Source organism: Prionailurus viverrinus, chromosome D3 (genome assembly GCF_022837055.1).
Source record: "Prionailurus viverrinus isolate Anna chromosome D3, UM_Priviv_1.0, whole genome shotgun sequence".
NCBI lineage: Eukaryota > Metazoa > Chordata > Mammalia > Carnivora > Felidae > Prionailurus > Prionailurus viverrinus.
Window position 1 is genome coordinate 82144428 of NC_062572.1, and position 21353 is coordinate 82165780.

Consider the following 21353-nt stretch of genomic DNA (forward strand, 5'->3'; position numbering starts at 1 on the left):
ACAAACTCCAGAACTGTGAGACATTCCTCTTGTATAAGCCACTTAGCTTGAGGTACTTCATTACGTCAGGCCTAGGAAACTAACAGAGATTCAGAATTGGATTTAGGAGAAATTAAAAACATAGCATTTCTTACACCCCAGTGAGTTTGTGAACTGAGGTTCCCACTAGCTAGTGACAGGAGTGCTAATTTTCTGAAAGTCAGTGTGGTTTTATGGGAAAAGTTCCTAAAACTGTACAGTATCCTTCAGCTGTCCATTCAAGATTATAAGGAGAGGAGGCTTTCTCTCCTCTAGAAAGCCTTTCCCCCTCCTATAATCCTTACAAGATCACGCTGAGGTAAATTCCATGCTACTGACAAGGAGCATGGCAGCCAGGCAGGGTTGAGGCCAAGAACACAACTTTTGATTCTTGGCCCCAGGGACATCCCATCATTCTTCCTGAAAGAGAACTTTCAGGAAGTTCTTTCCTCTGTGGTCAAAATCCTTCAGGTTGGAATTTCTCTTTATTGTCAGATGATGATCCAGTCTCCTGGCAAAAAAAACAGAGACGAAAATAAATTTCCCACAGCTACACTGAACAAAGAAGCCACCGTTATGACGGCAGAATGAGAAAAGTCTTCCTTGGCCACTATCCATGTGAAGGTGACCGGGGGCTGTTGGGAGGCAAGTTGCTCAAGAGGAGCCAGTCGGATTCCGGGTTTGGTAAGGGAGCTAATGCAGGCTCAGGGGCATAAATAAAGACATGGTTTGTGTGGTCTGTACTTCACCAGAAATAACCATGCTTGGTGTTGAGAACCCGATTCTCTTGGGGCGCCCCCACACTAGTGTTATGTTGAGAGCACAGGCAGGAGGAACTCGGTGCCAGGAGCCAAGGCATATGAGGAAGGTGCCGTTCTTGGTCTGGACAGGAGTCCAGGCAGGGAAGCAGATAACCCCACCAGGTGAAGGCAGGCTTAGGTCTTACTTGGGAGGTTCCAGGTTCTAGAATGCAGCCGGGGAGGGACATTTCATGCTGGTTCAAATGGAGCTGTCACATAAGGGGCCCCAGAGTGGCAAACAACTGTCCCAGAAAGCATTAACACCAAAGATGGACGGCCACGGATGGAGCCTGTTGGAGAATGAGAGAGAATCACTTCCTAAATTCTAGATTCTCGATGCCCCTCACTGCACGTATATTTTCTAGTAAAATTATATTTCATTCATTTAATTTTTAACACAGGGCACTTTGAGGTTGCGGCAAGTTTAAGGAAATCTTTTTTTCATAACCAATAACAAAAACAGTAAGAATAGAAGCAACCAGAGAAATTGAGAACCATGAAGGTTCTTACAATTTGTCATGAGGCCACTAGGGGGCAGAGGAAGATAGCTATTTGGAGCCACTAAAAAACACTGCAATCCCAATCCTTTTTTCCCCACCACAAAATGCTTGAGCAGAAAAGAAAAAGTATAGTACAAACCAAAAATGGCTTTGCTATTATTAAGAACTGCCAGTATTCTGAGGTGGCTTCTACTTCGTATATAGAATGCTGACTCTACTTTTAACTACAACTCAACCGGTCAAAATTCAACCATACCTACGATTCAGCGCCGTGCTTCTGACCTTGCCATGAGGACACCCCGGCAGATGTATGTCATGGTCCATGCTCTCAAAGAGCGCTCAGTCAAGCTGGGAAAAGGAGGAACACACACAGTTGCCATTTAGGGTTGATACGGCTGTTTGCTTGGCTGCTGCCATTTGATTTTGAGGGGTTCTAAGTCCAGCATATGTCCAAGTATATCAGCCTCAGGTACAGCCTTGTTTTAGTCTCAGAAAAGTTTGAAGTTGTTAGTACATGACACGTCTTCTCCACTGCAACCATTCCTGTCTCACAAAGCACAAAGGAAGCAGATAATAATGAGTGGGAAACCAGTCACCAGGCACAGTGGAATAGCACCGGGAGGTACCTGTGTTAGTGTTTCACAGCTTGTGAGAGCCCCTTAGTTAATTATCTTAGGCAGGGAATTAAGGATTTGATGCAGTGATCTTAAGGGTGAATTAAAGCATCTCCCCAAATCCCATGAGGTCTATGGGATAGATCCATGATCTATCATAGAGGGCCTATGATGTCTCCAAATCCCATGAGGTCAGGGCAAAAGATAACATCCCATTCAAAGAAGGTGAGGCATTGAAGACTTATTTCTCCAAGTTCATTCATTCAGCAAACATTTATGAGCTCTGTGCTAGACCTGATGAGTGCCTGAGGGGCTTCTAGAGTAACTGAGGACACAGACACACAGTCTTCAAACAGAGTGCTATTTGAGATGCCATAGAGATATGTACAAGGAGCTACGTGAGCAGAGAGGAGAGGTTCCAAGGCTCAGCTGAGAGAAAGGGGCCCAAGGAGGCTATGTAGAGGTGGTGATGTTCTTAGCTGATTTGACTATCCCCAAGACAACTGGCAATAGCAAAAATAAAACGACCATGGAGGGACACTTCTGTGTTCCAAATTGCACAGGATTCCCACAGAGAACAAGACAGAACAAAACAACATTTTCCCTGTGGAAGGCAAGCTTACAATAAAAATAAAAAATTACAAAGCACTAGAGGACACAGTCACCATGAGTAAAAGTGAACGTCCACACTAAAAATAGCTTTCAGATAATACAATGTTCAGATAGAGTGCATGAAGTAATGTTTAAAATTAAAACCGCAGATGAGAGACTAACTAATGAGGATAAGTATGACCAACGGGTTTGAAGAAGAGCCAAACAGAACTTCTAGAAATGAAAAATGGGATCGTTTCAATGAAGCACTTGGTGGATGGGGCTAAGCAGCAGCTTGGGACACAGCTAAAGAAAGAGTCTGTAAATTGGAAGAAGGAGCCAACAGGAGATAGAAAATACTAAAGAAAGCTTAAGAAACATGGAGGATAAAATAACAAGAGCTATCTTACCCTTAATAGAAATTTCAGGCGAGGCTAGAAAGATTGAGAGAGCGGCAAAAGTCAAGGAGAAACTGGCTGAGATTCTTTTTTAAGGTTTTTCAGAATAGGGAATCCTGAGCAATATAAATAAAAATAAAGGCATGCCCAGACAGATGAGAATGAAACTGCAGAAGTTAGCAAGGGAATAAAGGATTTAATCTCTCTGGATTAAGAAACCAGAAATCAAATCACAAAGAAACAGGCTTACCTGCAAAACAACAACAGTCCAATTGAAAACAGCCTTCTCAGTATCAGCTATGGAAGCCAGAAGACAACGCACGTGCGGACAGAAAATGTAGACTTCAAAGTCTAGCCAAGCTGCTGTTCAAGAGCAAGGACAAAACAGAGACCTCTTTACCCAATAAAAATGGAAGGTTCGCCCCTAACAGATCCTCCCTGAATGAAACACTAAAGAATATACTTCGGAGAAAAAAAAATAAGCTGAATCTAAGCGAAATGGGAAGGATGCAGAAAGGCCATCTGTTTTTCCCTCTCATTCTTCTCCCTGAATCCCACTTCCTCTATTGCCTCTTAGGCCTCCTTCCTCCCAGGTGGGAGACTGGAGAGGATGCCCACAGATTACATCACCTCTGTCCACCTACACATGCATTCTGAGTGCCTCCGGCTGGGGTTCTCTACCAGCTCACCACTCCTGGGACAGGAGGTGACAGCCAGAGGAACCCCACAGTGCATCAGAGGGCCCCCAAATTGTATACTACAGCTGAGGCTTATAGAAGGGGCTGCACTTTCTGATTTTGTGAGGGAATCTCCTAGATGTCCAGTATGTGTTCCTCCAACTCCTGCAACAGCATCCCATTGGTCGAGGTGGGCCTTTTTGGGGGGTCTCTCTGAATCTGACTCTAGGACAGAGATTCCAGATGGAGTAGTTTATCTGGAAGACAATCCCAGGAGATGCTGGCAGGGGCAGAGGGACGTAAGACAGAGAAGAGGCAGCCAAGAAAGCATGTGGTATCTAACCAGCTACCTCTGGGGGTGACTGAAGCTTAAATCTGCTCAGAAAACTCTGGAAGTCAGTGAGAAACATACACCTCAGAGCAATCCCACCTGAGGGGCAAGGGAGCTGGGGCATTTATACACCAACTCTTATTCACCATTGTTGGGAGTCTGTTCCCAGGGGCATCAATTTCCCAGCACTCTGGCCTGCTGCACAGGTGGAAAAGGGGGCTCCAGGTCAAGAGAAAGTCCTCAGGACACAAAATGAGGTGTCAGCAGTTGGAATTCCAGCCTGTTAGCACTGAAGGGGAAAGACAAGTGTGTGGGTGGGGTTCAGGCAGCACCTGCTATAGCACTTTAAGTCAATGCCTTTAGGAGAATGCACTTTTTTTTTTTTACAGGCAGAAATAAAAGACCCCAACAAACTCAGGGCCATGACTCGCTGTAGTCCTCAGAGGTAAAAGGTGTTTGAGAACTTTCCGTTGCTCGCTGGCAGTTTCTAAATGAACGCCTGCCTCCAGCTCTGAGTTGTCTGGCAAACACTGGGAGGGGCTGCAGGCAGTCTGGAGCTTTTCACTATCATTAAAGTGACAGAATCTAAAAACACCCAAGTGTGTGATTCGTCCACTGGCCTCGCTAATGGCCTGGCAGGCAGTCCGGCAGGTAGACACGTGCTCAGAAAACCATGCAGGTGCAGCTGGCATGCACACAGCAGGTGAGGAATGCCAAAGAAGCAGGAAATTCAAGATATTAAACTTCTGGCTGATTTAAAGTACAAAAAAAAGAGGACACATTTCATATTACTGGTATTTGCCCAGATCTGAGTACTATAAAAAGAACTAGAGAGGAATAGAATTAGAAACCCACCTTTTGGCACTCCTAAAATAAAGTGGAATAAAAAGCTCTCGGGAGTGACAGGAAGAATACCAGGGCAGATGGCCTTACACACTGCAATTTAGCCCTGGCAGTAACCACAGTGGGAAGACCTGTCCCGTCCCACTGAATGACTTTAATGACCCTGCCCTTCCTCTTCTTTTGTTCATTTCTATGGTTTACAATTTTATTTTTAAATGCCTGGTATTTTATAAGGTCTCTAATAGCTTGGACATTCATTATTTGCAGGTTGGTTACCTCACCTATAAAATAAAGATGCTAACTTTTGTGCCTCCTCATTTCGGCCTCTTAACTTTCTCTGCCATTCTTTGGATGTGAAGAAGAAGGACTGCTGTTGAGGGCCCCACATCTGTCTTGGCGGCTGTTAATGAGACTGGCATAAAAAGCGGAGATAGTTCCATCCTTCCTAAAAGAGAAGAAAATTATGTAGCAATATCTCTGTACCTGAGCTGAAACAGCCCACAGTACTTGAGTGTTTGTTAGACTTTAACATCAACTGCAGCTTTATCCATCCATTCCATTCATCAGTCCATCTTTTCATCCACCCACCCACCCATTATTCCATCACACCAGCCAGCCAGTCAGCCATCTTTTCTTCCACCCTAACCAACCTTCCATTCATCTATCCAACCAACCCCAGCAGCCTCCCTTCCTTCTTTCTAGATTCCATTCCTCCCTCCCTCCCTTTTCCTTCCTTCCTTCCTTCCTTCCTTCCTTCCTTCCTTTGTTCCTTCCTTCCTTCCTTCCTTCCTTCCATCTTTCAATTAATGCATCTCAAACAATCACCCACCCATCTATCCATCCATCCATTTATCACAACCATCTAATACCTACTGAGTGTCTCTGGGATAACTAAGCACTGAAATATGGAGATAAAAAATAATCTTACCCTCAGTAAGTTTATCCTTTAATAACACTTTCAAACAAGCTATAAATGGGGATAATCTATTTTTCTTTTTATTTTAACGGAAATCCTTTTATCTAGAAATATTCGTGAATCTTCCCACATTCAGTGGTAAGCATGTTCACAGGAAAGTGGAAAGAGAATTCTTGAGGCTTTCACTGCAGTTCAGTATGGGGCCCTCAAGCAACTGTCTTTCCAGGAATGCTTTCTCTTGTTGGTTAGCCCCTCCTTTTGAGGACTTTTATTGGATATCGTAGATGACCCTGTTCACTTCTCTGGTGGAGTAGGAATTGAGTCCAAGCCTTCCAGATGTCTAGGAGGGCTCTGGGAATGTGCACGGCAGGTAGAATGAGCACTTTTGGGCCATGTGTTAATCAACGTGGCCCAGCTTCACTTTATTGGCTTGGCAACTGCCAGAAAACCTCCTAACTTCCCCAGTCTCTGTTTCTCCATATTGAGTTATCATGGCTCTGCTGGGTTTTGCACATATTGTGTGCAGTCTGTAAAAAGGGCTTTCAAAACCGCCAACTATTAGAACAAAAGTATTTCTTTTTAAAAGTGCTTATTATTTCTGAATTACATAAATAATAAGGGTTGACAGTAGAAAGATCAGGAGATCTGAGGAAAAAAACTAAAACAAACAATCATAAAACCATTGTAGTCTGACCACTCGATTTCCCTGAGATGTGTTTGTTGACTGGGAAAGATATGGACGATAAGTGTTCAAGATGAAAAACCAGGTGCTGTAACAGGATATATGCTACTGGTCCTGTTATTAAAGACTATATTTTTGTATATATACATATAGCTGGAAGGTTATTTTTTTATTTTTTAATGTTTTTATTTATTTTTGAGACAGAGAGAGAGCATGAGCAGGGGAGGGGTAGAGAGAGAGGGAAACACAGAATCCCAAGCAGGCTCTAGGCTCTGAGCTGTCAGCCCAGAGCCCAACGCGGGGCTCAAACTCATGGAGTGTGAGATCATGACCTGAGCTGAAGTTGGACGCTTGACCAACTGAGCCACCCATGTGCCCCTGTAAGGTTATTTTTAATTATCTTTACTTGTAATGCTAATACATAATATCAGAAAAGTCAGATGAATAAAAGACAAAAACTGATCCCGACCTACTATCTAGCTATGGTCACTGATGATATGTTGGCATATTACCCTTACAGAGTTTACTTACTTTTATATTTCTATATTTTACAAATGTACCAAACCATATATGCAAATATGTTACTTGCTTTTCCATTCTATAACAAATGGCCAACTTTCCATGTCAGTACATATACTTTGTGGTATTTGAATTAGCTTTGAGTATTCTGTCCTATGGATATACCACTGTCTTACGGGTATGTCATCATCCCCTGATGTTGGGACATTTAACAGGTGCGTCTTCCAAAAGTTGGGAATGTTTCGCTTTAAACAGTATGTAATCAAGACCCTAACAGTGAAATCTCTGTGCCCATCCATATTGCCAAATTGCATCTCAGAAAGGTTGGACTAATTATTCTCTTATTGTAGCATAGGAGAATCCTCACTACCCCCCGAGAATAAGAATATATTTATTTAAGTGTAAACTGGTAACACCTTCATGCTTTCAACAATCAATATACAGAAAGAGAAGTTTGGAAAGTCTAGAAGGAGCGGAAAGGAGAGTGGATAACTCCAAGCCTTATCCCCATCAGTCTAGGTGCTCCACGGGTAACCCTGTGAAGGCAAAACCAAGGAAATACAAACATAAATTCGTATCTTCCAACCCTTTAGATAAAAAGGTGGCAGATTAAATACACTGCCCTGAACCTTGCTTATTTTTATTAATGGAATACTGTAGAGTTCTTTCCATGTCAATACTGATAGCACATCTCCTCTTTTCTCCCTGCATAGAGTTCATCCCAGGGAGGCAGTAAATGTGGTAAGAGCCACCTGTCGCCTCCATTGTTTTCTATCACAAACAATGTTGCAATGAACAATCTCAATGCATTGTATGTTCTCTGTGCACACGTGCAGCTATAGAAGTGGAATCATGTATTTGCAATTGCTGACAGGCCACATCCCCCTTCATAATGGATATGCCGAGTCCCATCCCCACTAGCAATGTTCCAAGGTGCCTGCCCTTGCACAGACTGGCCCACAGAGTGTGGTATTAAACATGAGGATTTTGGCCAATTCAGTGGGTGAAAATGGTATTTCGGGGTTGCTTTCTGTGAATGTGGCCCACATTTGCTCATCCTCCTCTCCCTTTCCTTCCTTCCTACTTTCCTTCCTCCCTTTGTCCCTCCCTCCCTTCGATTTCTAGGAGTTCTTTATGTATTAGGAAGAAGAGTAGGCCTTTTTTTGTCATGAATTACAAAACTGTTCTTTCCATTTTTCATTTTCTAAAATTTAGCGTATGGTCGTTTTTTTCCTTTCTGTGCAGAAGTTTTAAAAATATAGAACATATTAGTCTCAGGGCACCTGGGTGGCTCAGTGGGTTAAGTGTCCAACTTCGGTTCAGGTCATGATCTCACGGTTGGTGAGTTTGAGCCCTGCATCGGCTCTGTGCTGACAGCTCAGAGCCTGGAGCCTGTTTCAGATTCTGTGTCTCCCTCTCTCTCTGCCCCTCCCCTGCTCATGCCCTGTCTCTCTCTCTCTCTCAAAAGTAAACAAACATTAAAAAAATTTTTTTTAAATATACAACATATTAGTCTCACTGTGTCCCTGGATTTTGAGTCTTGAAATGTGAAAGTGGGATGTTCTTCAGGAGAGAGTACATCGTAGGCGTCTAGGAGCCCATTTGCTGGCTGAGACCCACAACCTGCCCCAAATCACACACGGCGGCTGTATCTCCTTGGGTTATCAGAGGCTGGCTGCCTTTTTCTTTTCTTTTTGTTAAGCCTCATTTCATGGGAACAGGAACGCTGTAAGTATCTCACAAATCCATTTAGAGAGAACAGAGGGAACAGAATCAGGAGTGGGCTTAGGTCAGGGGAAACATAACACCATCAGGCCTCTGCAGTCCTCCCCGCCCCCAGCTGGCTGGAGTGACTTGGGCCGCAGTGCGCGGACCGCCCACAGGGGGCAGCACTGCTGAATGAAAGCAGACACGACACGCTCAGATTGTGTGGAAGCGTGTGAGCACACTTCAAGTGATTTTAGACTGCCCTGATCCCAACCCATGGATTTATAAACCACGTCCTACAGAAATGCAGAGATCATTCCACATTGCCGACTAAGTAAGGATGTGCGTGGGCAACATTTCCTGTGTATCTTTGCCTTTCTTCCCGGCTCTGATGCAGCGTTCTAGGAGAGTCCTGGGGGGTTTAAGAATCCTGCAAACGGATTCTAAGTCCAAGAAGCTTGCACGCTGGCCATAGACGCTCAGCTCCCTCAGCCCGGTCGTGTGCTACCAATGAGAACACCCAACAATGAAAGCACTTGGGGTGCCAGCCACTGCTCCAAGCACCTCACGCGGGTGACTTCACTTTAGTTCCACAACCACCCCCTGCTATTACCGCCTCCCACAGGTGGGAAAACGAGGGACAGAGAGCTTAAGAAACTTGCCCCAGAATCCCCCCTAGTGAGTGGCAGAGCTGAGATCTGAAGCGGTGCAGCCTGGCTCCCGGGTACATGTCAGCACGCAGAGCGGCCTCCATTAATTACAACCCAAAACCAGAGAAAATATGACTTCAAGGGAAGACGGGAAAGACAGTCACAAAGAAACACAGGTGCAAGAAACAGGCGAGGAAGGCCGCTGCCTTCCCATCCGGGGGGTACTGCTGCTGCTGTAAATCCCCGGCCACTGTGAGCACCCCGCTTTGTGCTGGGGAGCAAGCGGGGCTGCGAAAAAGGGACCCCCGGATGCCAGGCTCAGCACTTGGCTCCCCTAGCTCAGCGACCTGGGGCAAATAACTTTCTTTTTCTTCCTTTTTTTTTTTTTCTTATAGTGGTAAAATATACCTAACACAACATTTACTATTTTTGTTTGTTTGTTTTAAAGTGCACAATTTAGGGGCACCTGGGTGGCTCAGTTGGTTAAGCGTCCGACTTCGGCTCAGGTCATGATCTCGCGGTCTGTGGGTTCCAGCCTCCCGTTGGGCTCTGTGCTGACAGCTCAGAGCCTGGAGCCTGTTTCAGATTCTGTGTCTCCCTCTTTCTCTGACCCTCCCCTGTTCATGCTCTCTCTCTCTGTCTCAAAAATAAATAAATGTTAAAAAAAAATTAAAAAAATAAACAAAGTGCACAATTTAGCAGCGGTAAGAGCATTCACAATGTTGTGTAACCATAGCCATGGTCCATTTCCAGAACTTTTCATCACCCCAAGTAGAAACTCTGTACCCGGTGAACAGTGACTCCCCACCCCACCCCCCTGGCCCTTGGGAACACCTGTTCCACTTTCTATGGCTACGAATCCGACTACCCTACGCACCTCATGTAAGTGGAATCACGCGGTCATTTGCCCTTTTGGGTCTCGCTTATCTTGTTGAGCATAATGTTTTCAAGGCTCCTCCACGCTGAGCACGTATCAGGATTTCACTCCTTATTCAAGTTCAGGAACACTGTGTGCATATACCACGCTTCGCTTATTCAGCCATCTGTGGGTGGGTTGTTTCCACCTCTCGGCTGTTGGGAACAGAGCCGCCACGAACGTCATTCTACACGGATCAGCCTGAGACCCTGCTTTCGATGTTTCGGCATCTACACCTCACAGTGGAATTGCTGGGTCACATGGCAAGTCTATGTTTAACGTTTTGAGGAGCCGCCAAACTCATTTTATTTTTAAACAGAAGATTCCCCCCCCCCCCCCCCCCCATTTAGGATCCTGGACATAAATAGGCTTCCTAATTATTTCCCGGGGCCAACAAGCAGAGTTTTCCAGCCCCTTCTCCAGGAAGCAGCAGCCCTTCCAGTGTCTCGTTAGCTCAGGGCTCAGCTCTACCTTCCGCCCCCAGGGGCCCAGTGAATGGAGTGCAAGCACCTGTTCGTGGGTCCTTTCCTCTCCTCACCTTGACTCTGCACCAGCCTCTGACCCAGCGGACCCCACTTCCTTCTGCACGTCTGTTTCCTTTATAGTTGCTCCCTGTATACCGTGTAAGCTCTGTGGAGCAGGGACATTTTTTTCCTCTTACCTTCTGTTATATCCTCAAAGCCTAAGATGGAACCTGGAACATAGGAGGAACTCAGGAAATACTTGGCACCGAAGACAAAGTGCCGTGTGCTTCCATAGCCTTTCTATTCGTGGTCTCATTGAACCCTTATAACACTCTGCGAACCCCACTTATCCCTAGGGCCAAAAAACAGGACGGGAGAGTTTGAATAACTTCCCTAAGGTTACATGGCTAGTAAAATTTACATTCTACCTGTAATCCAAGTGATAACCGCACAAGCGTGTGCCAGCGTCACTGAAGGAAACCAGTTCTCTTCAAACGACCCACAAGCTATTCTTGAGGCCCTAAGGATGCCGCCCCTGCCAGTGGGCACGCTCCTGCCCCTTCCTGAGTCTGGACTTGAAGACCTGCGGCATGACTGTCTTCCGACCCCTCAGCGAGGACCTTCTTAATGCCCCACACAAAGCAGAAGCCAGGCAGTGACAGGTCATAGAACTTTCCTGACGGTGTGCGGATAATGAAAGCACCAACCGGAAAATAAATTGGCAACACCCTCAGGCTCACACTTGCACCCAGGGCTCGTCATTGTCCTGCCCGTTCTTGCTACCGGCCTGGTCCCTGGTTCCCCACAGAGCCAGGCAGCTGGGGCCACCACTGTGGTCCGGGCGTCCCCCAACCTCCATGTTAGTTCGTTCTGGCCGCCATAAGAAAGCACCACAGACTGGGTGGCTTAACAGAAATTGATTCTCTCACATTCCTGAAGGCTGAAAGTCTGAGATCAAGGTAGCATCAGGGTTGGTTTCATCTGAGGACTTTCTCCGGGGCTCGCAGATGGCCACCTTCTCCCTGTGTCCTCACATAGCCTTCCCTCTGCGTGTGTCTGTGCACAATCTCTTCACGAGGACAGCACTCAGATTGGATGAGAACCCGTCCAACTGACCTCACTTTAACTTAATGATCTCTTTAAAGCCCCTATCTCCATATACGGTCACATTCCGAGGTACCGAGGGGTTAGGACTTCAACACAGGTACGGGGGTGGGGGGAGGGGGCAGGCAACTCAGCCCAACAGGACTCAGCCCAAGGAGTACGCTTCTGCACTTTGTAGGAACGTAAGAATCTGCTCCAAGTTGTGCCGATCTCACTGATGTCCTCCAAAGAGGACTGCTAACAGATCTATTCTTCTCAGCTCCTCCAGTCAAGTGGGGAATTTGCCCAAGTCACAGGGTTACCTATAAAAGGAAATGGGGTGCCTGGGTGACTCAGTCAGTTAAGTACCCGGCTTTTAGCTCAGGTCATGATCTCACAGCTCGTGAGTTCGAGCCCCGTGTCAGGCTCTGTGCTGACAGCTCAGAGCCTGGGGCCTGCTTCAGATTCTGTGTCTCCCTCTCTCTCTCTGCCCCTCCCCCACTCACTCTTTGTCGCTCTCTCTCTCAAAAATAAACATTTAGAAAAAATTTTCAAAAAGGAAGTGTGTGTCTGGTGGGGATGATGGGTTGAAAGGGCCCACCAAGCCATAAAATTGTAAGATTTTCTATTTCCACAGTATTTCCACAGAATACCAGTTATGAGGTGGTGTGGAAAGGGGGGGAAGGTCGAGGTGCCACGCTGGACATGGGAGTGCACCCTCAGTTCAGAATTCTGCTCATCCTAGAATCGAAGCCCCTGATTTTAATCCTACGAACAGAGCCATTGCCCATCCTGAAGGAGCAGGATGCCTTGCTTCACACGTATCCGTGCGGGACCACAAAGCACGGCTTTCTTCCTCTCCTGGAACCAGAAATTGAGGTCTGTTCTCCACTCATCTGCTCGCCAGCTCTTGGCAGCCTTCTCTGGACCTCGGGGCTCTTTGAGTACTTCCAGTCTTTGTTCAAATAAGCAGCCTTCTGATGGCTGGCCCAGATGTGAAGCCCACATCTGGAAACTATCCCTTGTCTCGGCCCAGGCGTTCAGGTCTGGGAGATGTGTGAGTGTCGGGCACGCCCACGCCCTGCCTGGAGATCCCCGCACAAGGTCCTGTGCAGGACAGAGGTTTTGGAGGCTGGCAGCTTGGACTGGAGACAGTGTGTTGGGTTAAATCCCAATGAGAAGTCAGTTGGAAAATGCTGGGACCTGCCAACACATGGGCGCCCCTATCCTATCATCCTTCTTCGGTCTTCTTGGTAGGGCCCACAGTATCAGGCCCGCCACAAGCTTCCAGCACGCAACCCACTGAACGTGCTACATCTTGCTGATGCCCCCCATTTTGGCCCGAGGATGGAAAATGTTGTCCAAGCTTGGGACTCAGTCTCCCAGTTTGGCGATTCATACCTGAGATTCACGGGGCGGGCATGAGGGTGAGTTCAGCGGGCTCCTATTCTTAAAGAAACTGCTGTGCTATGAAGCCAAAAAACTCGTATGACCCCATTTGGACCCACATCAGGAAGGACACGCTCTGTTCACCATCCCGAAGGAACAGTGAGCAGCAGAGAGTGGTTTGTGTGCAGGAAGGAGGTGGCATTTCTGGTAGAACCAAAGTTTGTCTGAGCAAGTGCTTGTATCAGGTACTTGGGTCAGTCCCCATGGACAGATTTAGGGTCTGACTGTTCCTATGAGCCCAGAAGGATCCTCACTGATACGCCTGCCTGACCTAACCTTTTTCTCCCCTCCCTTGAATGCGTTCTAAAATTTCTCAAGTAGAAAAAAAATTTAAAAACAGAAAAAAACAAAAAAACTATTCCTCAAATTCCAACAAAAGGAATAACCACTGTTAACATTTCGGTTTATAAATGCCAAGCCTTTTCTCATATGCATGGACAAATACTTCCTAAAATAATGAAAGGCAACATTCTATAACCTAATTTCTATTTGATATCTCATAATACTTCTGTATCAAGACTGCACGACTACATCTGTGCTCTTAACAGCTGTACTGCTGCTCAAGAGAGGACCAAAAATCTGTGGAGGCATTTTTAGTTGTTACAACAACGGGGGTGAAGTGGGGGGGATGGGGGGTGGATATGCAAAGGGCACTTAGAAGGGAAGAGACCAGGAAACTGGATGTTCTATAATCCTTAGTCCTGCTCAAATTTTGAATGTCCTGATGGATATTCATGAAGGTGGGAAAAAAACCTATTCCTAATGATTTCAGCTCCAGACCTAACTCCACTTGACATATAAACACAAGGCTTTTTGGCATGATTTAAGTATACACTGAATTTTGTAACAATGCAACTAATGAGTTCTGTTTTGTTTACACTTTTTACTATAAATTGTCAACTCAACTGTTTCAAAATCTCATCAGGAATGGCAAAGCCGCCCATAACCTTTGAGTCACCACTACAGCCACCTGGATCTCTGTTGTAGTCATTGCATTCATAGTGATTATACATATATGGGAATCCACTATTCCACCTTTTCTTCCCGAAAGTCAGATACAGACAGTGTCTGTAACATTTCGTGGATCTTTGTTTTACTTCTACTAAATCCCAACTTATTTAAATGCAGATTCAAGCATCTGGAATCTTCATTATATCTTCAAATGTAGTTGTGCCTAAAAATTTGCAAATTGAAACTATTATCTGTTGGCTCTGTACATCCCCTGTGAGCCCTGCTCTCCACCTCTAGGGCCAGAAACCTCCAAGTTACAGCTTCCAGATTCCTTCCCATCTGGCTTCTCTGAGGGTCTGCCAATGGGAGGCACTGGGGAATGGAAGAGATCAGGAAGATCCCTTTTCCCCCTGTCTTTTGGGTCGTGTGGTGTGCCCGGTGTGGTGTGCAGGGGGGCAGACACGGTGGCCTTGCATTCGGAGGCTCTGGGGGACAACATTTTCCCCTTTGCTTCTCCAGCTCCAGGGGGTAGTGAGTTCCTGTAGTTACTAATCCTGGATAACCCTACCTTCCCCCATATGCTCATCCAGCCCTGCCCAAACCTTTACAACCAGTTCCCTAGATTAACTTGCTTCTTTTGAAATACTTAGAGTGGTCTGTTTTCTGACTGGACACAGAAAGGATAAAAGACACTTAGGATTTTACTCTATTTAACTTGTTTATATTAGGCCATCATATCCTTTTTCTTTAAAAAATTATGCACTTGCGGGGTGAAAGGGCACAAACTTCCAGCTATAAAATAAGTCATAATAAAGAGAAGGAAGGAAGGAAGGAAGGAAGGAAGGAAGAAAGGAAAGAAAGAAAGAAAGAAAAGAAAGAAAGAAAAAGAAAGAAAGAAAGAAAGAAAGAAAGAGAAAGAAAGAGAGAGAGAGAGAGAGGAAGTCAGTCACGGGGAGGTGTGCACCATGACTGTAGTTAATAATACTCTATTACATATTGGAAGGTGAAGGTTGCTGAGAAAGTAGATCTGTAAAGTTCTCATCACAAGGGAAAAAATTTGTTTTGAAAGTAGGCAAGGCAATGAATGTCAGTAGTCATCATGGTCACCATTTTGCAACGGACACAGGTACTGAATCATTTTGCAGTACACCTAAAACTAATATGTCAATTATCCTTCAATTTAAAAAAATACGCACTTGGATAAGTATATTACCTATGAATTTAATTTGGGGTTAACAAAGGGGGGTGTTGCGAAATATTGATTACTATAATAAAGCGGTGTTGAGAGTGTTGGCAAGAATACGGACACGTTTGCTGGTGAGCTTTTGTGGGTGGAAGTGTAAATGGGTACAGCCTTTAGGAAAAACAGCATGAAGTCCCCCGCAAAATTAAAAACCGATCTACTCTATGCTTCAGCCATCCTACTTCCGGCTATTTCTCTAAAGGAAATGAAGTCAGTATCCAAGAGATCGTGGCACTCTGGGTTCGCTGCAGCCTTACACCGAGTAGTCAAGAAACAGTAATGCTTATGTCCACCAGGAGATGAATGAATAAAGAAAACATGATCTCTCTACCCATAATGGAGTATTATTCAGCCCTAAAAATTAGAATTCAGAGATGCTGAGGGAGGAATGGGGGGAGCCAGGGAGCGGGGGGGGGGGGTGGGGAGCGGGGAGAAGTGGGTCCCCGGGTCACCGCCTGTTGGGATAGGAGATGAATGAGTTCCAGGGACTCTAATGTAGAGCTGGCGACTCTAACTAGTGACACCGTATGGTGTATTTTAAATTCGCTGAGACAGTGGTTTCCGGTGTTCTCACCCCACCCAAAGCCTGGTAACTTAGCTTCAGGTGGGAATCATTTCGCAATGCGTAGCATATTAAGCCATCACATGGTACTCCTTAAATACACACTTTTTTTTTTTTTTTTTTTGTCAATTATACCTCAATGAAGCCGACAAAGGCTTATTTTTAAAAGTGGTGTCGGGCCTGACAAAGTTGAAACCCACTCAGGTACGTCATCAGGGGTAGTTTCCCGCAGGCCCACATTCCCCTCTCCGACACCGAGAACTGAGCCTTTCCAGGACGCCGGTGCCACTGGAGTGAATACCCGGGTACTCACAGCTCTCAGTGCACTGCAAACCCTCCGATGACTGCGTCTAACAGAACTCAGTTCTGCCGCCTCTCCCCGCCTTCCTGGACGCGCGTTTTCGCAAAGACCCACAAAGCCTGCGCTTGGGGAAGGCGCGGCGGCAGCCGGGGCTACGTGGGGGTGGGCAGGGCGCAGGCGCCCGCGCGCGCGCACGGGGGCGCGCAGGGGGCGCGTCCACGGCGCTCGGCCCGCGCCGCCGCCGCCTGGAGCCCCCGCCCGCGCTCTGCGCAGACGCGGCGCACGCCAGCGCCCGCCCCCGTGAGGCCGGCCCCGCCCCCGAAAGCGGGTGGTCCCAGAAGAAGGGGCAAAGGCCCGGGTGGGCCGAAGCTGAGGCGCGGAGCGGGCGCGGAAACCGCTCTCCAGCCCTTGCCCGACCTCTGCCCTGCGGCCAAGCCGGTCTGTGAGCAGAGGGTTTTGCTTTGACGCCTAGGGTTCTGAAGATACAGGCCCTCTACACGGAGCTACCATTTTTGAAAGGGCTTCGTGTGAGGCTCTACAGAGACCCATACATCTTCTAGCTTTCATCACAAGCCTAAGGAGATACGTATCTAGTCAACTCTTCAGCTTCTCACCATATTTCATGATTTCCACCCGAATGCGAAATCTCGTGAAATCCTTGGCTTCCGCTTCCCGTTCGCCCACCGGATCCAGCCACTCATCAGATCCAGTCCATTGGGCAGCCAGGGGTTTCTGCACGTCGTCACACTCTCCATCCTGACGTCACCTTGCCAATTCGTCCCAGGGATTACAGCACCTATTGGTTTTCTTCTTCGGGTCTTCATTTTCCATTATTCATATTCCAGCTGGAGTAAGCTTTCTCAAAATCAAATGTGACCATGTGGACGATGACGACCCTTCAGGGCTTTCCTAGTTTTAAGATAGAGTTCAAAGCCCTTAATAAATCTCAACTGGTCCCCATTCCTAATATTTACCGTTTCTTCATTGTTTCTGTATCCTTCTCCACATTCTGTCCATCCACAGACAAATGACTCCAGTTGATTGATAACAACATTAACCTCTGATTTGTGGGGGAAAGGCTAGGATTAAATAATAGGCAATAATAGCGTGCAAATGGGGAGGAGCACGACTGGAGTTTAAGCTTTCTACATTTCTCAATAGTACCTCGGAGTTACTAAGTTTTTTTTAAGTATGCATGCTAACACTACAGTAACCACCAAAGAAAGACCTATTGCACACCATTTCCAAATAAATTCTTAAAAAGACCAAAACCAATAAAATAGTAGAACAAATAAGACCGAGATCCAAATATATCAGTAATCACTATACATGTAAAAGGACTAAACACTCCAATGAAAAGACAAAGACTGTCAGACTGGAAAAAAAACAAAATCCAGATATAGGCTGTTTAAAAGGGCTACTTTCTTGGGGCACGGGGGGGGGGGGGGGGGGGGTCGGGGCTCAGTTGGTTAAGTTTCCGACTTCGGCTCAGGTCATGATCTCACTGTTGGTGAGTTGGAGCCCCAGGTCAGGCTCTGTGCTGACAACTCTCAAGTCTAGAGCCTGCTTCAGATTCTGTTTCTCTCTCTGCCCTTTCCCAACTCATGCTTTGTCTTTCTCTCTCAAAAATAAATAAACATTAAAAAAAAAAAATAGAGGTGCCTGGGTAGCACAGAGCTGGCTTTGGATCTGTCCCCTTCTCTCTCTCTGCCCTTCCTCTGCTCATTCTGTCTCTCTCTCAAAAATAAATAAACTTTAAAAACAGAGATACTTCTTAAATGTTAGAGTAGACTAAAAAGTCAAAGGGTGAAAAAAATCACAAACCAAGAAAAATAACTGACCAAAAGAGAAATCAAGTAGTAATATTAACATCAGACTAAGTAAACTTTAATATGAAAAGCATTACTGGAGAAAAAGGTCATAACATAACGAATGACAAAAAGTCCAATTTAACATTTACAAATTTGAATGCAACTAATAACAAAACCTCAAATATGTATAAAACAAAATTGATAGCTCCATGAGAGACATTACCAAACTCACCATCTCACTTAGAAATTTTAACACCTATTTGGTAAGTATTTCAAAGCGCTGACATATAGGCGATAATCTTAAATACAAATTAGAAATAAAAAATATAACTAAAAAAGCCCCATGGGTTTGGAAGCATGCATAAAACGTTTAAAATCTGTTCATGTACTGAAAACGAAATTATAATTGAAATTAGAAAATACTCAGAACTACACAGCAACTTAAAATAATGTATCAAAATGTGTCCAATGAAGCTAAAGTGGTACTTAGAGAAGAGTTTATAGCCTTTGATGTTTATATTAGAAAAGAACAAGATCTAAAACTTAATAAAGCAAAGAGCCAGCCAACTTAAGAATGAGGAAAAAAAAAAAAAAAAGCATAAGCCCAAAGAAAGAAGAACGATAATACAGGGAAAAACGGAAGTTAGTGAAACAGAAAATATATTTTAGAGAGGATCAACAAAACCAAAAGTTGTTTTCTGGGGGAAAAATACAGCAATATTAACCAAGGGGGGAAAAGCACAAATAGTAATAGAAATTTTAAAAGGATTATAACAATAATAGGAATTTCAAAGGTGCTGCAGACATTAATCAGATACCTGGAGGATATTACAAATGATAATGAGTGGTCATGTGGCCAATTAGTCACCTTGGTAAAGTCCATTCCTCTTTTTTTCTTTTTTTTTTTTTTTTAATTTTTTTATTCAACGTTTATTTATTTTTGGGACAGAGAGAGACAGAGCATGAACGGGGGAGGGGCAGAGAGAGAGGGAGACACAGAATCGGAAACAGGCTCCAGGCTCCAAGCCATCAGCCCAGAGCCCGACGCGGGGCTCGAACTCACGGACGGCGAGATCGTGACCTGGCTGAAGTCGGACGCTTAACCGACTGCGCCACCCAGGCGCCCCTATTCCTCTTTTTTTCAAGGAGATTTTCTGTGATTTTTTTTTTTAAGATCAATTTTTAAGTAATCTCCACACCCAAGGTGGAGCTTGAACTCACAACCCCGAGATGAAGAGTCACGTGCTCCACTGAATGAGCCAGCCAAGCACCCCAGTCCATTCCTTTCTAAATAAAATGTCTGAATTAGCTGATGTCAAATATTCTGTAAAGCAGTGCTTCTCACAAGTTAATAGGAATTTTGTTAAAATGCAGATTCTGATTCAATAGGTCTGAGAATCTGCATTTCTAGTAAACTCCCTAAGTGATGTAGATGTGCTGGTCCATATTTGAGTAGGGAGGCCTTAAGGCATTATCACCCTGTACCCTGGTCTTACGGTCTTTTTTGACAAATTCTATCCTGCATTCTGTGCTGCCGTTTTTCAACACTCACTCCCAAGCTCCCAAAGCCTTCCCATGCCACCCAGATATAGTAAGGCTAAGATTCATCAGCTGAAACCTTAAATAACCTTAGAGAAGCAGGAAAAAAAAAAAACCCATAAAGCAAGCCCATACCCTCTAATTTTACTACAAGTTGCAACTAAAAGGACAGCATTCCTAAAAGAGGACACCTGCAATTAAGCCCTCTTTTTTCTTTTGTTTTTTTGTTTTGTTCTGTTTAGATGAACCAATTTACTCTGTATTATGGGAAATGGATGAATCAAAAGTGCTATGCAGCCATAATGCGCGCCAATAATTTACTTGTAATGACTCAGGTCTGTATAATGCATTCGTTGGCAATAAACCCTGTGAAAAATTCTCTTTTAATTATGTAAGTGGAATTTCTGTTTGTCTTCGTACAATGTTTCAGAGGCTTATCTTAATTATCCCAATATCATTCGCAGTTGAATAAAGTCAGTTTGATGTGCAGTGTGGGAGGAAAAAAAAAGTCTCCTACATAATGCTTTCTAAAGCATGAACTTTAACTTGAGATTCCCTTTGTGTAAGTCAAGGAGAAATGGATGAAGTCATTTTGCTTGAGTACACACAATAAGAATTTTCTTTTACTTGCAGTTTCTAACAATAATAAGGGTTGTCATCTTTAATATTTAAGTTCAAGGCTGGAGGGGAAAAGATATTTATGCACATGTACGTGCAACCTGGCAAATATTACTCATCTGTTCCCAAATATCTGGAACCAAGCAGAAAAATAAAACAGGTTGCTCTGGCTATCCCCGAAAATGTATAAGCTTTTTAATAAAGCATGCCTTTGTCACTCGTGTGACCCTCACCCTGGGTGACCCTGTTCTTGCTGCTGCTGGTACTTTCCACAATGTCCTCATTGCAGCCATAGGCCAGGGTTGAATGGGTGGGAGAAGATATCTGATAGAGGTCAGGACTATCTCTGGAGTGTTAGCAAGTAACAGGCTTGCAGGAGTGTCAAGTATTCATGTCATCTTCAGTCCTGTTCTTATTAGCTGCGCCTCAAAACAAAACTCGCTCTAGACCCAAGTAGGCCATTTACAAATTTCAAGCACCCAAGGTAAACAAGTTATACATGATTCTAAGACACCAAAACTAGATAATCTGAGTGAAAGACCCAGGGCCTAGTCCACAAAGCCCCTAGCCACTGAGAGTACAATTTTGTGGTGACCTCCTCCTTGGCCATGGAACCCTAGCGGAGACATTTGTGATGAAGGCCTGGTTGGATACAAGGTAAGTGGGGAACTGCCTTCCATGTAAATAGACAAAACATTTCTCAAGGCTGTGTTTTCAAAAACCTAGTACAGTTTTTAGGCTTCTCAATAAGCTTTCCCAAGGAAGTTAATCTAATGTCTAGTAACAGAGACTTTTCACATATCAGGTTTAAGAATTGTAACCCAAGGGTGCTTGGGTGGCTCAGTTAAGCATCCAACTCTTGATTTCAGCTCAGGTCGTGATCTCATGGTTTATGAGTTTGAGCCCCGTGTTGGGCTCTGCACTGACAGTGGGGAGACTGCTTGGGATTCTCTCTCCTTCTATTTCTGCCCCTCCCCTGCTCTCTCAAAATAAATAAACACTTAAAAAAAAAAAAGAATGGTAACCTAGAAAAATGGTCATGCAAAGGTCTTCCCTCGTGAGATTCTCCTGACTATCCATGAGGTAGGATTGCTCCCACCCTTGTACAGGTGAGCACCTTGACACCCAGACCCGGGATTGGGTCAGCCCTTCCATTCATCCCGAGTTTTT

General features: G+C 45.0%; 1 long non-coding RNA gene across 5 annotated transcripts; it reads right to left on the reverse strand.

Annotated features, from left to right (window-relative positions):
* Positions 1-34: 34 nt before the first annotated feature.
* On the reverse strand, positions 35-16428 carry LOC125148609 (uncharacterized). 5 transcript variants are annotated; one of them, XR_007145654.1, is made up of 6 exons: positions 16228-16428; positions 5054-5217; positions 3172-3284; positions 1575-1666; positions 965-1108; positions 35-529 (listed from the first exon to the last, which is right to left on the reverse strand). It is a non-coding gene; the product is annotated as an uncharacterized LOC125148609 (long non-coding RNA). The 5 variants fall into 5 exon arrangements; XR_007145653.1 differs by adding an exon at positions 4076-4218 and having other exon boundaries at positions 35-1108; XR_007145652.1 differs by having other exon boundaries at positions 35-1108; positions 3172-3281.
* Positions 16429-21353: the final 4925 nt, after the last annotated feature.